At 47.5% G+C, this 16,262-nt stretch overlaps 1 long non-coding RNA gene across 1 annotated transcript; it reads left to right on the plus strand.

The window, feature by feature from the left end:
• Window positions 1–7,353: 7,353 nt before the first annotated feature.
• LOC140708889 (uncharacterized) lies at window positions 7,354–15,615 on the plus strand. The gene is made up of 2 exons (XR_012089183.1): window positions 7,354–8,634; window positions 13,617–15,615. It is a non-coding gene; the product is annotated as an uncharacterized lncRNA (long non-coding RNA).
• Window positions 15,616–16,262: the final 647 nt, after the last annotated feature.

Here is a 16,262-nt window from a genome sequence, read left to right on the forward strand (position 1 = left end):
GATTACAGGTGTGAGCCACGGCCCCAGGCCAAGAATACTACTCTTGATGGATATACCATTAATCTGGAGATCAAACAGAAACCAGATGGATGAGACAACATTATCTCATGAACACAGCCAGTCACGTTGGCTCACACCTGCAGTCCTAGCACTTTGGGAGGCAGAGAGAGGAAGACTACTTGACCCCAGTAGTTCAAGACCAGCCTGGGCAACATGAGAAAAACTCGTCTCTACAAAAAAATACTAAAATTAGCCGGACGTGGTGGCACGCACCTTTAATCTCAGACACTCAGGAGGCTGAGGCAGGAGAATCTCTTGAAACCAGGTGGCGGAGGTTTCAGTGAGCCAAGATCGCACCATTGCACTCCAGCCTGGGCAACAGAGAGAGGCTGTCTCAAAAAAAAAAAAAAAAAAAAAAAAAAAAAAAAAGACATTGTGCACTTTAAATATATCCAGATCCTAAGATCCTAGCACAGTTGGAGCCAGGTGCTCAAAGATGCCATCAGAATCTTCTAGTCCTTCACACTCTCAGCGTCTTCTGTGAGGCTTCACTTTCAATGTGGTGGGAGGGGCCAGCAGTCTCAAGAAAGGTGTGTCTCTGACAGTTTCAGCAGGAAGTGGTAGAAATTAATCCTCTGATTGGTCCAGTTTGGGTCATGTGCCCAGACTTGACCAATCACATTGGCCAGATGAATGAAGTCCTCCGACTGGCTAGGTCTGGGTCACATGTTCACACCAAGAGCTGAGAAACCCAGATCTGGAGTAGAAGAACGAAAGTGATTGGCAAGGGCCTGCTCAACAGGAAAAGCTCTACTGATCTACTCCACAGCTCCCTCTCTGCTGTTTCATTCTCCCCATTACAAAAATCCAGGGAAACAATTGGGCAAAGGCAGAGTCTCTTCCAAGGGCCTCAGTTGCTGGGCAGGCAAAGACCGAATGCTCTTTTCTTTAAGGGGGTGGGGTGCTATAAGCACTTATATTAATTATTCAACCACATAAATTAACTTCCGGTACTCCGGATATATTTCAGGGGGAGATTCTAAATAATTCATATTTGACTCATAATACATACATATTCTAATACCAGATAATTGGAAAATTATACACCAGAAATACTGTTCATGCAAATATGGGTTGTTACCCTCTGCATAAAGGAGGCATCACAGGCATAATAAATAATGATGATGCCATAGTAAGTTTAATTCTATGTTAAATTCTGTTTGATTATAATACATTAAAAGTCTATGATTTAACGGTTTTATACATGTACATGCCCATGCATATAATTTTACATAAAATCATAAAGATGATCATATATATATTGGAGGAAAGAACGTTTCTTTTTTTTTTTTTTTTTTTTTTTTTTTGTGAAACGGAATTTTGCTCTTGTCTCCCAGGCTGGAGTGCAATGGCACAATCTCGGCTCACTGCAACCTCTGCCTCCCAGGTTCAAGTGATTCTTCTGCCTCAACCTCCTGAGTAGCTGGGATTACAGGTGCCCACCACCACGCCAGGCTAATTTTTACATTTTTAGTAGAGATGGGGTTTCACCATGTTAGCCAGGCTAGTCTTGAACTTCTGACCTCAGGTGATCCACCCCCACCTTGGCCTCCCAAAGTGCTGGGATTACAGGCATGAGCCAACATGCCCAGCCAGGAAGTTTCTTCTACAGAAATCTTTTTGGTTTTCTCTTTCTTTTTCTCTTGGCTTCTCCTTCCATATTTCTCCTTTTTCTCTCTCGTTCTCACCTCGGATTTGTATACTCCCTTCTTTTTCTCCGTGCCTAGGTAATTTTATACAAATACACATATACGGCCAGGCTCAGGGGCTCATACCTTTAATCTCAGCACCTTGGGAGGCCAAGGCAGGCAGATCACTTGAGGTCAGGAGTTTGAGACCAGTCTGGCCAACGTGGTGAAACCCATCTCTACCAAAAATACAAAATTAGCCAAGCGTGGTGGTGGGCTCCTGTAATCCCAGCTACTCAGGAGGCTGAGGCAGGAGAATTGCTTGAACCAGGAGGTGGAGTTGCAGTGAGCTGAGATTGAGCCACTGCACTCCAGCCTGGGTGACACAGCAAGACTATATCTGGGGAAAAAAAAAAAAAGGGGCCAGGTGTGGTGGCTCACGCCTGTAATCCCAGCACTTTGGGAGGCCGAGGCGGGCAGATCATGAGGTCAGGAGATCGAAACCATCCTGGCTAACACGGTGAAACCCCGTCTCTACTAAAAAAATACCAAAAAAAAAAAAAAAAAAAAAAAACCCACCTCTACTAAAAATACAAAAAATTAGCTGGGCATGGTGGTGGGTGCCTGTAGTCCCAGCTACGAGGCTGAGCTTGCAGTGAGCCAAGATCGCGCCACTACACTCCAGCCAGGGTAACAGAGCGAGACTCCATCTCAAAAAAAAAAAAAAAAAAAAGTACACATATACATACCCATTTGGATACACATACCTGTATATGTAAATATAGACATGCAAACATACATATATACGAATTGAATACACGGGTTTATATAAATAGCTTCATGTTATACTCATTTTTCTGTATCCTGCTTTTCTCATTTAACACATCACATTGACATCCCTCCAGGCCACCTGGCAAAGAGCATTTCAGTGGCTGTGCAATATTCTGTGACGTGGCTATACTGTGATCTCTTCAGAAACTCTGTACGAATGGATATTTACTTTGTTTGCCATTTTTGCCAAGATGAACAATATTGCACAAATCTTCTTGCACACATATTCTTACACATTAGTTCCCAAGAGTGGAACTTATCCCATGGAAATGTTAAAAGGCCTTGCCCAAAGGCTGTAACAATAATGTATTAGGGTTGCCGGGCGCGGTGGCTCACGCCTGTAATCCCAGCACTTTGGGAGGCCAAGGCGGGTGGATCACATGAGGTCAGGAGTTTGAGACCAGCCTGGCCAACATGTTGAAGCCCACTCCGTACTAAAAATACAAAAAATTAGCCGCATGCGGTGGCACATGCCTGTAATCCCAGCTACTCAGGAGGCTGAGGCAGGAGAATCTCTTGAACCTGGAAGGCAGAGGTTACAGTGAGCCGAGATGGCACCATTGCACTCCAGCCTGGGCAACAAGAGCAAAACAATGTCTCAAAAAAAAAAAAAAAAAAAAACCACAATAATGTGGAGGCAGGCGCAGTGGCTCACACCTGTAATTCCACCACTTTGGGAGGCTGAGGTGAATGGCTCACCTGAGGTCAGGAGTTCGAGACCAGCCTGGCCAACATGGTGAAACCTCACCTCTAGTAAAAATACAAAACATTAGCTGGGCATGGTGGTGGGCGCCTGTAATCCCAGCTACTTGGGAAACTGAGGCAGGAGAATCGCTTGAACGCGGGAGATGGAGGTTGCAATGAACGGAGATGGCGCTATTGCACTCCAGCTTGGGCGACAAGAGCAAAACTCCATCCAAAAAAAAAAAAGTATTAGGGTTTTTTTTCCATATGGCCACCAGCAATAACTGTCACGGTTCTTTGATTTTCTTTCTCTCCTTCCCTTCCTCTGCCTTCTGCGTCTCCTGTCCCTCTCCCTCTTCCTTTTCCTTCTCCTTCATTTAAATTAAGGTGAAGTTCACATAAGGAAAAATTAACCAAAGTGGCATTTACCACATTCACAATGCTGTGTAACCACAACCTCTATCTAGTTCTAAAACATTTTTAGCACCTCAAAAGGAAACCCCATACCCAATTCAGCTATTTGTGCAAAGGCAAGGTCATTAAGCATTGAGTGGCAGCCAGAAGGACTTGGCAGAATACAGGCATGGATAAATTGGCTAATTTTAGTTCACGAATGCTGCATTTTAATAACCCTTAATAACTCACATAGTGAATTACTATTAAGTCGCCTGTGGATACATATAGACCTGAAATGAGTTCTGGCGGTGTCTGTCATTCAGGGGCAAGAACTGAAAGGAGGACAAGAGATTTCAATATTCTAGAACACTGTGGCTTCTATGATCTTTCTTGTGACAGATACAGCCTCCTAGCTAAGCCAACTACCATCCCTAACCTGTGACTCTTTTCTTCTTCCTATTTTATTTATTTTATTTATTTTTTGAGACGAAGTTTCGTTCTTGTTGCCCAGGCTGGAGTGCAATGGCATGATCTCGGCTCACTGCAACCTCCACCTCCCGGGTTCAAGTGATTCTCCTGCCTCAACTTCCTGAGTAACTGGGATTACAGGCATGCACCACCACGCCTGGCTAATTTTGTATTTTTAGTAGAGACAGGGTTTCACCATGTTGGCCAGGCTGGTCTCAAACTCCTGACCTCAGGTGATCAGCCTGCCTCAACCTCCCAAAGTGCTAGGATTACAGGCGTGAGCCACCATGCCCAGCCATTCTTCTTCCTATTTTAGAAGCTGGAAAGCTTCACATTTGTTCTCCCAGGTTCCTTTGCAACTGCAGTTGCCAACTATGCTGTTGGATTTCCAAGAAATGTTTGCTTTCCTGAAAAAAGGGAGAGACACAACTGGCTCCAGCCCTTTTCCTGCCTCTTCCTGCTTTGAATACTCACGTGATGCCTGGAGCTGCAGCAGCCATCTTGTTTACCAAGAGGGAAAGCCAAGATGATCACAGAGTAGCCAGTACTGGTACTGTTCCGCCAGCAACAGCAGATACTTACCTCCAGATTTTGGGGGGAAAAACGTAAGCCACTCTTTTTCTCCTTTCTTCTGTTTTTTGTTTGTTTTGTTTGTTTGTGTTTTTATGAGACAAAAGTGAATCACAGGTATTTATTTATTTATTTATTTATTTTGAGATAGAGTCTTACTGTGTTGCCTAGGCTGGAATGCAATGGTGTGCTCTCCAGCCTGGCCAACATGATGAAACCTCGGCTCTACTAAAATACAATAAGCCAGGTGTGGCCAGGCGTGATGGCTCATGCCTGTAATCCCAGCACTTTGGGAGGCCGAGGCGGGCAGATCACCTGAGGTCGGGAGTTCAAGCCCAGCCTGACCAACATGGAGAAACCCCATCTCTACTAAAAATACAAAATTAGCTGGGCATAGCCGGGCGCGGTGGCTCAAGCCTGTAATCCCAGCACTTTGGGAGGCCGAGACGGGCGGATCACGAGGTCAGGAGATCGAGACCATCCTGGCTAACACGGTGAAACCCCGTCTCTACTAAAAATACAAAAAAACTAGCCGGGCGAGGTGGCGGGCGCCTGTAGTCCCAGCTACTCCGGAGGCTGAGGCAGGAGAATGGCGTAAACCCGGGAGGCGGAGCTTGCAGTGAGCTGAGATCCGGCCACTGCAGTCCAGCCCGGGCTACAGAGCAAGACTCCGTCTCAAAAAAAAAAAAAAAAAAAAAAAAAAAAAATTAGCTGGGCATGGTGGCACATGCCTATAATCCCAGCTACTTGGGAGGCTGAGGCAGGAGAATCGCTTGAACCCAGGAGGCAGAGGTTGCGGTGAGCTGAGATCACGTCATTGTACTCCAGCCTGGGCAACAAGAGTGAAACTCCATCTCAAAAAAGCAAAAAAGCAAGGAAGGAAGGAAGGAAGGAAAGAAGGAAGGAAGGAAGGAGAGAAGGAGAGAAGGAGAGAAGGAGAGAGAGAGAGAGAGAAAGAAAGGAAAGGAAAGGAAAGGAAGAAAGAAAGAAAAGAAAGAAAGAAAAGCAAGCCATGGTGGCGGGCACCTGTCATGATCTAATTGTCTGAAAGCAAAAGGAACAAAACTGAAGTGCAATGAATGAGCTCACATGTGTCTTGTTTAGCCTTAGAATTTATATTTAGCAAAATAAATAAGCCTGTGTTCCTCACCTGAACTCCTGGATAACTCACTGTGGGTATTTACACATCACTGGGTAGTTGTCTCTCATGTCTCATTTATTCCCACACATGAACTCATTCGTTCATGCAACAAACATTTGCAGACAGCCCCTTCTCTGCTGTGCCGCCCATTGCTTTTGTGCAGTGTATCTTCATACTTTCTCTAATAAATCTGCCTTTCTTTACCAAAAAAAATGAAGAAACAAACATTTGTCCTGTGACCTACGGTATGCCTAGCACTGGGATGGGTGGGGTTAGTCTGACCTCTTTTGCCTCTGAGTGACCTAAGCCCAACTCAAATTGGTTTATGTAAAAAAGAATTTGGCTGGGCACGGTGGCTCACACCTGTGATCCAGCACTTTGGGAGGCCGAGGCAGGTGGATCACTTGAGGCCAGGAGTTTGAGACCAGCCTGGCCAACATGACAAAACCCCATCTCTACTAAAAATACAAAAGTTAGCTGGACCTGGTGGCACGCACCTATAATCCCAGCTACTTGGGAGGCTGAGGTAGGAGAATCACTTGAATCTGGGAGGCAGAGGTTGCAGTGAGCTGAGATTGCACCACTGCACTCCAGTGTAAGCGACAGAGCGAGACTCCGTCTCAATAAATAAATAAGGAATTTATTGGCTTATGTAACTGAAAGCTCTAGTGCAAGTCGCCTTCAGGCATGGTTGGTTCTGGGGCACAAATCATAGTATGAGAATTAGCTTCTCTCTCTGTCTCTCAGCTATGCTCTCTTCTGCAGAGGCCTGCTTCACCATCAAGTAGCTTCTCCTCTGAGATGGGAGCAGTCCTGGCCTCCACCCACTCCAGCTTAACCACCCACAGAGAAAGGGAGAGCCTTTTTCCCAACAGTTCCAGTAAAAGTCCTGAATTGGCTCTAATTTGATTCAGTTTGAGTCACATGCTTTCACTGGATTGATTGGGCGGCGCTAGATGGTGGTTAGCCAGTGTGTCGTCACACGGTCACACCAGGAGGTAAGACATTCAGTCCCATCTGAATCACGTGGATTGAGAATGAGGGAACAGGTAGTTTCCCAAAATAATGCTAGGGCACAGTGACCAAAAAAAGGAAGAATGGATGCTGGCCATGCAAAAAACAACAGATGTCCAACTACAGACATGACAAAAATGAATAAAATACCTTTCATGGGACTCTAGAACCCCCACATGCACCTGGCAGGAGTGTGGGCTGGCAGCTGCTATGTGGGAGAGCAACCTGGCAGTGTTTTGCACCCACAGAGCCTATGTCCCAGCATCTCCTTCCTGGGGAGAAGAGGCAGTGATGTGTGTGGAGGCGGCCATATGGGGGCCATTGCTAGGAGAGTACTTTGATAAAATATGGTGACTGCACAGAAGATGGGGAAGCCGAAGAAATGGACTAGATATTTACAGAGACCTGTGTTGAGATCTTCAAAACAGAGTGAAAAGAGAAACCAAAGGAACTCTGTAACAGGAGGCTATTTGTGTAAATGTAAAACGCATGTCACGGTGAGTAATCAAAATAGCATTGCCCTTGGAGGATGTGACTAAAAGGAAGCACAGAGCTACCCACTTAAATATTACATTTCCCAGCTTTCTTTGCAACTAGGCGTGGCCACATGACAAGGTTCTGGCCAATGGGATGGGAACAGAAGTAATGTAGGCAACTTCCTGGACCAAGACCATGAGTGGAAAAGAGAATGCCCTCCCTCTGTCTTCCTTTCTTTCCTGCAGGAGCTGGAGTGACTCTTTTTGTCCCTAAGGTGGAAGCCATGTGTTGAGGACACTGAGCAACAAGATAGGAGGAGCCTGGGGCCCAACCAAAGAACAGGAAGTCACCCAGATAGCTCTCAATCCCTTATAGATGGACTACTAAATGGGAAATAAGGTAGATTGTTCTCTCTTGATCTTTGTACAGAATCTATGTGCTAACTAATATAGTGTTCACTGGGAGGCCAAGACAGGAGGATAGCTTGAGCCCAGCTTGAGCCCAGGAGTTTGACACCAGCCTGGGCAACATAGCAAGACCTCATCTCTACTTAAAAAAACAAAAAAAATTAGCAGGGCTACTCGGGAGGCTGAGGCAAAATGATGGCTTGAGCTCAGGAGCCAGAGGTTGCAGTGAGCTGATATCACGCCACTGTACTCCAGTCTGGGTGACAGGGACCCCATCTCAACAAAACAAAACAAAAAAACCATAGTGCTCAATAGGTTGATATTATCATGACTTTCTCTTCAGTTGTCATTATGATGATGATTATTTTATTGACCTAAAGCATTATGTACAGTTCGGCAAAGTCTTGTGGTGCCTTAACAAACAATGGAGGCAGTAACCCTTAGAGTTCTTGAGTTGCAGGCGTAGGAAACCACTGCTGACTCAAGGAAAAATATTGGTAGAATATGGTGTAGTTTATTGACTCAAAAAAAAGGCTGGAAGCCAGGTGTGGTGGCTCACGCCTGTAATCCCAGCACTTTGGGAGGCCAAGATGGGCGGATCACCTGAGGTCAGGAGTTCGAGACCAGACTGGCCAATATGGCGAAACCCCATCTCTACTAAAAATACAAAACTTAGCTGGGCATGGCGGCGCACGCCTGTAATCCCATCAACTCGGGAGGCTGAGGCAGGAGGATGGCTTAAACCCAGGAGGCAGAGGCTGCAGAGAGCCGTGATCATGCCCTTGCATTCCAGCCTGGGCGACAGAGTGAGACTCTGTCTCAAAAAAAAAAAAAAAAAGAAAAAGAAAAGGCTGAAACTAGGCTTCTGGAAGGCTCGGATCTGGGGCAAGTTCTGGAATCCAGGTGACAGGAACTCATCAGCATTGGAGTAGTAGAGATCTTCAAAACAGAGGGAAAAGTAAGTATAAATAACAGGAGACTATTTGTGTAAATGTAAAACGCATGTTGTGGTGAGTAATCAAGATAGTACTGCCCTTGGGGAATGTGACTAAAAGGAAGCACAGAGCTGCCCAATTAAATATTACATTTCCCAGCTTTCTTTGCAACTAGGCGTGGCCACATGACAAGGCCACATGTGGATGTGGGGCAGAGCGGGCAGGGAGGTTGTGTTTGCACAAAAGCATCCACCTGTGACGTTTAAGTTGCGATGGATGAAAAGAAACTGGCCGTGTGCAGGTATCGGAAGAGAGAATCCCAAGCAATACGCCGATGGAAGGGAATCTTAGTTTGAGAAACTCAAGGGTTGCCAGTGGTGGGGGTGGTGTGGGCGTGGCAGGGGATAGACTGTTGGAGAACAAAATGATGAATAAGGCAGAGAATGTCTGAGATGAAATCAGAGGCCAGGAAAAGATCATGGAGTAACTTGGAGGCCACTGCAAAGAGTTTGTGGCCAGACACAGTGACTCACACCTGTAATCCCAACTCTTTGGGAGGCTGAGGCCAGAGGATTGCTTGAGCTCAGGAGTTCAGGACCAGCCTGGGCAACATAGGGAGACCCCCATCTCTACAAACAAATTTAAAAACTAAAAAATTGTCCAGGCGCAGTGGCTCACACCTGTAATCCCAGCACTTTGGGAGGCCAAGGAAGATAGATCAGTAGTTCAAGACCAGCCTGGCCAACATGGTGAAACCCCGTCTCTACTAAAAATACAAAAATTAGCCAGGCATGGTGGCAGGTGCCTGTAATCCCAGCTACTCGGGAGGCTGAGGCAGAGAATTGCTTAAACCCGGGAGGCAGAGGTTGCAGTGAGCCGAGATTACACCACTGCACTCCAGCCTGGACGACAGAGCGAGACTCCGTCTCAAAAAAAATAATAATGGGCCAGGCACGGTGGCTCACGGAGCACCAGGACGGGTGGGGTTAGTCTGACTTCTTTTGCCTCTGAGTGACCTAAGCCCAACTCAAATTGGCTATGTAAAAAAGAATTTGACTGGGTATGGTGGCTCACGCCTGTAATCACAGCACTTTGGGAGGCCGAGACGGGCAGATCACCACGTCAGGAGATTGATACCATCCGGGTTAACATGGTGAAACCCCATCTCTACTAAAAATACAAAAAAATTAGCCGCGCATGGTGGCGGGCACCTGTAGTCCCAGCTACTTGGGAGGCTGAGGTGGGAGAATGGTGTGAACCTGGGAGGTGGAGCTTGCAGTGAGCCAAGATCACGCCACTGCACTCCAGCCTGGGCAACGGAGCAAGATTCCATCTCAAAAAAAAAAAAAAAAAATTAGCCATCATGGTGGCACGCATCTGTAATCCCAGCTACTCGGGAGGCTGAGGCAGGAGAACTGCTTAAACCTGGGAGGCGGAGGTTGCAGTGAGCCGAGATCGTGGCATTGCACTCCAGCTCAGCCTGGGCGACAAGTGCAACACTCCCTCTCAAAAAAAAAAAAAACCTCAGGCGTGGTGGCAGACACCTGTGGTCCCAGCTACTTGGGAGGCTGATGCAGGAGGATCCAGGCTGCAGTGAGCTGTGATCACACCACTGCACCTCAGCCTGACTGACAGAGCAAGACCCTATCTAAAAAAAAAAAAAAAAGAATGTGGTTTTTTATTCTGGTTGTCCTGGATAACAATGTTGAATTTTAAGTAGAAAACTGGCGTGACTTGATTTACTTTTTCAGATCTGCCTGACTGCCGAGTGGAAAAATGATTCGTGGGCCAAGGGTGGAGACAGAGAGACTAAAAGATGGGAGCAGTAGAGATGGGGGTGAGGGTGGGAGCTCACAATGCTTGCTAATAGCCTGGAAGCCAAGTGGGAGGAAAAAGAGAACAAGGGCCACTCCTTAACTCTCATGCTTATGAAAGCCATATGGAAGGGGCAGAGGGTGGGCCAAGAGGCAGTCAAGAGTTCTGTTCTGGACAATTGATGACTGAAAACATCAGCCAGTCTGTAGATTTGGATGTGTGTAGGAGACAGGAGACATGAATGGAGAAGTCATCAGCATGGAGATGCTATTTAAAATCTTGGCACTGAACCAGATTATCTAGAAACAAGGCAAGACCCAGGCCCCAAATCCTGGGACCATATAAGGTGTCAACATGCACTTAAATTTTTTTTTTTTTTCCAAGACGGAGTCTTGCTCTGTCACTCAGGCTAGAGTGCAGTGGTGCGATCTCAGCTCACTACAACCTCCGCCTCCCGGGTTCAAGCAATTCTCCTGCTTGGGATTACAGGGGCCCGCCTACCACACCCAGCTAATTTTTGTATTTTCAGTAGAGATGGGGTTTCACTATGTTGGCCAGGCTGGTCTTGAACTCCTGACCTCAAGTTATCCGCCCACCTCGGCCTCCCAAAGTGCTGGGATTACAGACATGAGCCACCACGCCCGGCAAATCTTACTGTCTCACCTAGCTAGACACCTCTAGAGATGTCATTCCACGGAGGGTCCTATTTCTCTACTCCTTTGTTTAGTAAAAATTCTCAAAGGTATGAAGGTATGTTTATCACTACCATCTCCCCTTTCTCTCCTATTCTCTCCTCAAGGGACTCTATCATGCTGAAATAAGTATTTGAGGTTTTTCTTTTCTTTTCCTCTTTTTTTTTTTTTTCTGAGACAGGGTCTGGCTCTTCCTCTTAGTCTGGAATGCAGTGGTGCTATCACGGCTGTCTGCAGCCTCTACCTTCCAGACTCAAGCGATCCTCCCGCCTTAGCCTCCCTAGTAGCTGGGACTACAGACATGTGTTACCACACTGGGCTAATTTTTTAAATTTTTAGTAGAGATGGAAGGTCTCACTTTGTTTCCTAGGCTGGTCTTGAACTCCTGGGCTCAAGTGACCTTCCCATCTCAGCATCCCAAAGTGCTGGGATTTCAGGTGTGAGTCACCGTGCCTGGCCTATTTAGTTTTTTTTTGTTTTTTTTTTTTTGAGACGCAGTTCCACTCTTGTTGCCCAGGCTAGAGTGCAATGGCGCAGTCTCGGTTCACTGCAACCTCCGCCTCCCAGGTTCAACCAATTTTCCTGCCTCAGCATTCTGTGTAGCTGGGATTACAGGCACTGGCCACCACTCCTGGCTAATTTTTGTATTTTTAGTAGAGAGAGGGTTTCACCATGTTGGCCAAGCTGGTCTTGAACTTCTGACCTTAGGAGATCCCCCTGCCTCGGCCTCCCAAAGCGTTGGGATTATAGGCATGAGCCACTGGGGGGGATCTCCTGAGGTCAGAAGTTCAAGACCAGCTTGGCCAACATGGTGAAACTCTGTCTCTACTAAAAATACAAAAATTAGTTGGGCATAGTAGTGCACTCCTGTAATCCCAGAGCTACTGGGGAGGCTGAGACAGGAGAATTGCTTGAACCTGGGAAGCAAAGGTTGCAGTGAGCCAAGACCACACCACTGCACTCCAGCCTGGGTGACAGAGCAAAACTCTGTCTCCAAAAAAAGGAAAAAAGTGAGTTTATTTCAGGCCAGGCGTGGGGACTCACACCTGTAATCGTAGCACTTTGGGAGGCCCAGGCAGGAGGATTGCTTGAGCTGGGGAGTTCAAGACCAGCCTGGGCAACATAGCAAGACACTGTCTCTATAAATAAAAAAATAAAACAATATGAGTTGATTTAATAAAAACTGTTGAATTAATAACAGGGTAAGTAGTTCTTGGATATGAAGAGATACATCCCACTCTATCATCAAGAGTCTAGTCTGGGCCAGGCGTGGTGGCTCACACCTGTAATCCTAGCACTTTGGGAGGCAGAGATGGGAGGATCCCTTGAGCCCAGGAGGTCAAGACCAGCCTGGGGAACGTAGAGAGACCCCATCTCTCTCTCTTTTTGGCGGGGAGGGGAATGGAGTCTTGCTCTGTCACCCAGGCTGGGGTGCAGTGGTATGATCTCAGCTCACTGCAACCTTCCCTTCCTAGGTTCAAGCGATTCTCATGCCTCAGCCTCCCAAGTAGCTGGGATTACAGGCCACCATGCCCCACTAATTTTTGTATTTTTAGTAGAGGGGGGTTTTCACCATGTTGGCCAGGCTGGTCTCCAACTCCTGACCTCTACCTCCCAAAGTGGTGGGATTACAGCATGAGCCACCACGCCCAGCACCATATTTATTTTTATTTTTTTCTTTTTTTGAGACAGAGTTTCATTCTTGTCACCCAGGCTGGAGTGCAATGGCACAGTCTCGGCTTGCTGGAACCTCCGCCTCCCAGGTTCAAGTGATTCTCCTGCCTCAGCCTCCCAAGGAGCTGGGACTACAGGCGCCCACCACCATGCCCAGCAAATTAGTAGAGATGGGGTTTCACCATGTTGGCCAGGCTGGTCTCAAACTCCTGACTTCAGGTAATACACCGTACTAGGCTTCCCAAAGTGCTGGGATTACAGGCGTGAGCCACCACGTCTGGCCCTTATTTTTTTAATTAAAAAAAAAAAAAAGGCTGGGCTCAGTGGCTCACGCCTGTAATCCCAGCACTTTGGGAGGCCAAGGCGGGCGGATCACAACGTCAGGAGATTGAGACCATCCTGGCTAACACGGTGAAACCCCGTCTCTACTAAAAATACAAAACATTAGCCAGGTGTGGTGGTGGGCGCCTGTAGTCCCAGCTACTCCGGAGGCTGAGGAAGGAGAATGGCGTGCAAACCGGAGCTTGCGGTGAGCCGAGATCGCACCACTGCACTGCAGCCGAGGCCACAGAGCGAAACTACCTCTCAAAAAAAAAAAAAAAAAAAAAAAGAACTCAAACATGTTAGACAAACACACCCACGCCCCGGGGTCTTTGCTCTTACCATTCTCTTTGCCTGGAACACTTCTTCACCAGATATCTGTTCTTTCTCCTCATTCCAGGTTTTTGCTTAAGTGTCATCTCAATGACATCTCTTTATTAAGTGTCATCTATTTTTCGCCATGTGTTCTACCTATTGATTTATTCATACATTCACTGTTCTAGGGCAGGAGGGCATCCGTGAAGGCAGAGATTCTGTCTGTTCTGCTGATTTCTGTGGTCCCAGCACCCAGAATAGTACTGCACGCAAAAGCTATCTGTTGAATGAATAATGTGTGAACGAATGCACCAGATTATGAATCGGCACCGGCATTCAGAAAGCACACCGGCCTCTCATCACAACACTATAGCTTTAGTCCTGAAAATTCCTCCGCCAGGAGCGCCAGCTCACGCCTATGTAATCCCAGCACTTTGGAAGGCCGAGGCGGGTGCATCACCCCAGGTCAGGAGTTTGAGACCAGCCTGGCCAACATGGCGAAACCCCGTCTCTACTAAAAATACAAAAATTAACTGGTGCACGCCCGTAATCCCAGCTACTCAGGAGGCTGAGGCAGGACAATCACTTGAACCCGGGAGGCAGAGGTTACAGTGAGCCGACATCACGACATTGCACTCCAGCCTCGGCGACAAAAGTGAAACACCGTCTGAAAGAAAAAAAAAGAAAAAGAAAAAGAAAATTCCTCAGCAGAAGTCTTTGGGAAGGTCAAAGATGAAAGTCCGGATTGTTCTCAGCTGTGTTTTAGCCATTCCAACCCCCTGAGGGCCCCAAGGCCCGGTCCGCCGCCCTTCCTTTACATTCCTGAGCTCTGAAGTCCCCACCTCCTTTCAGCACCCTGAGTTCTTTCCTAGGATGGAATGGACTGAATAATATTTTCCATGTTAGTGATGGGCTCCAAGAATGCCCATGACGCATGAGACAAGAGCTCCCAGCCCGGGGAATGGAACGCTGCTCTCTCTGGAGCCACCAGGGGGCGCCATTTCTCCACGGAGTTTCGCAAAGGCCGCGTCGCAAGAAACTGCTTTCCCAGCAGGAGGCGAGGCTCTTTGCTTGCTGCAGAGTTGGGTGGGTCGGAAGGATTTGGATGTGCTCAAGCAGGTGGTGGGAGAGCTTGCTTTGATGCTCCCAAAGAAATTGCCCAGGTTCTAGCTTGCTTTGATGCTCCCAAAGAAATTGCCCAGGTTCTCTCCAGGTTCTCTCCTGCTTGTAATTAGACCAGTGTTCCAACCCAGACTTTGGCTGCAGCTGCGTGACCCTGGACAGTTCACTGTGAATGTTGCAGCCTTGGTAACCTCATCCATAAGAACACTGGGACCCCATGGGATTGTGTGAGGACCCGATGAGATGAAACCTTGCAGGCACCAACCATTGCTCTGAAATGGGAGCCAGTGATGGGATCAGAGATTGTTAATTATACTAGTAATCAACTGAGCCCTGGTTCTCAAAGCCTGTTCCCTGGATCAGCAGCAGCGCCTGCTAAGTTCTGATGGAATTTGATAGAAATGCAAATTCTCAGCCCCACTTCCCCCAAGCTCCTTGATTAAGTTTCTTAATCTGCCGGGTGTGGTGGCTCACGCCTGTAATCCCAGCACTTTGGGAGGCTGAGGCGGGTGGATCACCTGAGATTAGGAGTTCAAGACTAACCTGGCCCACATAGTGAAACCCTGTCTCTACTAAAAATACAAAAATCAGCTAGGCATGGTGGCAGGCACCTGTAATCTCAGCTACTCGGGAGGCTAAGGCAGAAGAATTACTTGAGCCCGGGAGGTGGAGGCTACCGTGAGCCAAGATGCAGCCACTGCACTCCAGCCTGGGAGACAGTGAGACTACGTCTCAAAAAAAAAAAGTTTCGGCAAGGCATGGTGGTTCATGCCTGTAATCCTAGCACTTTGGGAGGCTGAGGTGGGCAGACCACCTGAGGTTGGGAGTTTGAGACCAGCCTGACCAACATGGTGAGACCCCATCTCTACTAAAAATACAAAAATTAGCTGGGCATGGTGGCAGGCCCCTGTAATCTCAGCTAGTCAGGAGGCTGAGGCAGGAGAATCGCTTGAACCAGGGAGGCGAAAGTTGCAGTGAGCCGAGATCACGGCATTGCACTCCAGTCTGGGCAACAAGAGTGAAACTCCATCTCAAAAATAAATAAATAAATAAAGAGAGAGTTTCTTAATCAAAAGGCCTGAGAATTTCAAGAAATGCAGATTCTCAAATCTTTGGATTAAGAAACTTGGGGTGGGCCGGGCGCGGTGGCTCAAGCCTGTAATCCCAGTACTTTGGGAGGCCGAGACGGGCGGATCACGAGGTCAGGAGATCGAGACCATCCTGGCTAACATGGTGAAACCCCGTCTCTACTAAAAATACAAAAAACTAGCCGGGCGAGGTGGGAGGCGCCTGTAGTCCCAGCTACTCGGGAGGCTGAGGCAGGAGAATGGCGTGAACCTGGGAGGCGGAGCTTGCAGTGAGCTGAGATCCGGCCACTGCACTCCAGCCTGGGCGACAGAGCGAGACTCCATCTCAAAAAAAAAAAAAAAAAAAAAAGAAACTTGGGGTGGGGGTGAGTCCTTCAATCAGTGTTTAGCAAGCTCCCCCACATGCTTCTGATGCCTGCTCTAGTCTGCTTAGAGAAGTAGGGACTTCTCCTGTAGGCGTTCGGAACACAATACCCCAAAATATGGCACTTTGGCAAACTGAGCATTTGAAGCTGAAGGAATTTGAGGACGCCATAGAAGCAGGAAGGTCGCTCTCTGACCTTCTCCTGCCTTCCTCTTCTGCAGTGGGCCACTCAGGTTTTCTCTGACCTGCCTCTCCTGAAA

The sequence above is a fragment of the Chlorocebus sabaeus genome, chromosome 2 (assembly GCF_047675955.1).
Source record: "Chlorocebus sabaeus isolate Y175 chromosome 2, mChlSab1.0.hap1, whole genome shotgun sequence".
NCBI lineage: Eukaryota > Metazoa > Chordata > Mammalia > Primates > Cercopithecidae > Chlorocebus > Chlorocebus sabaeus.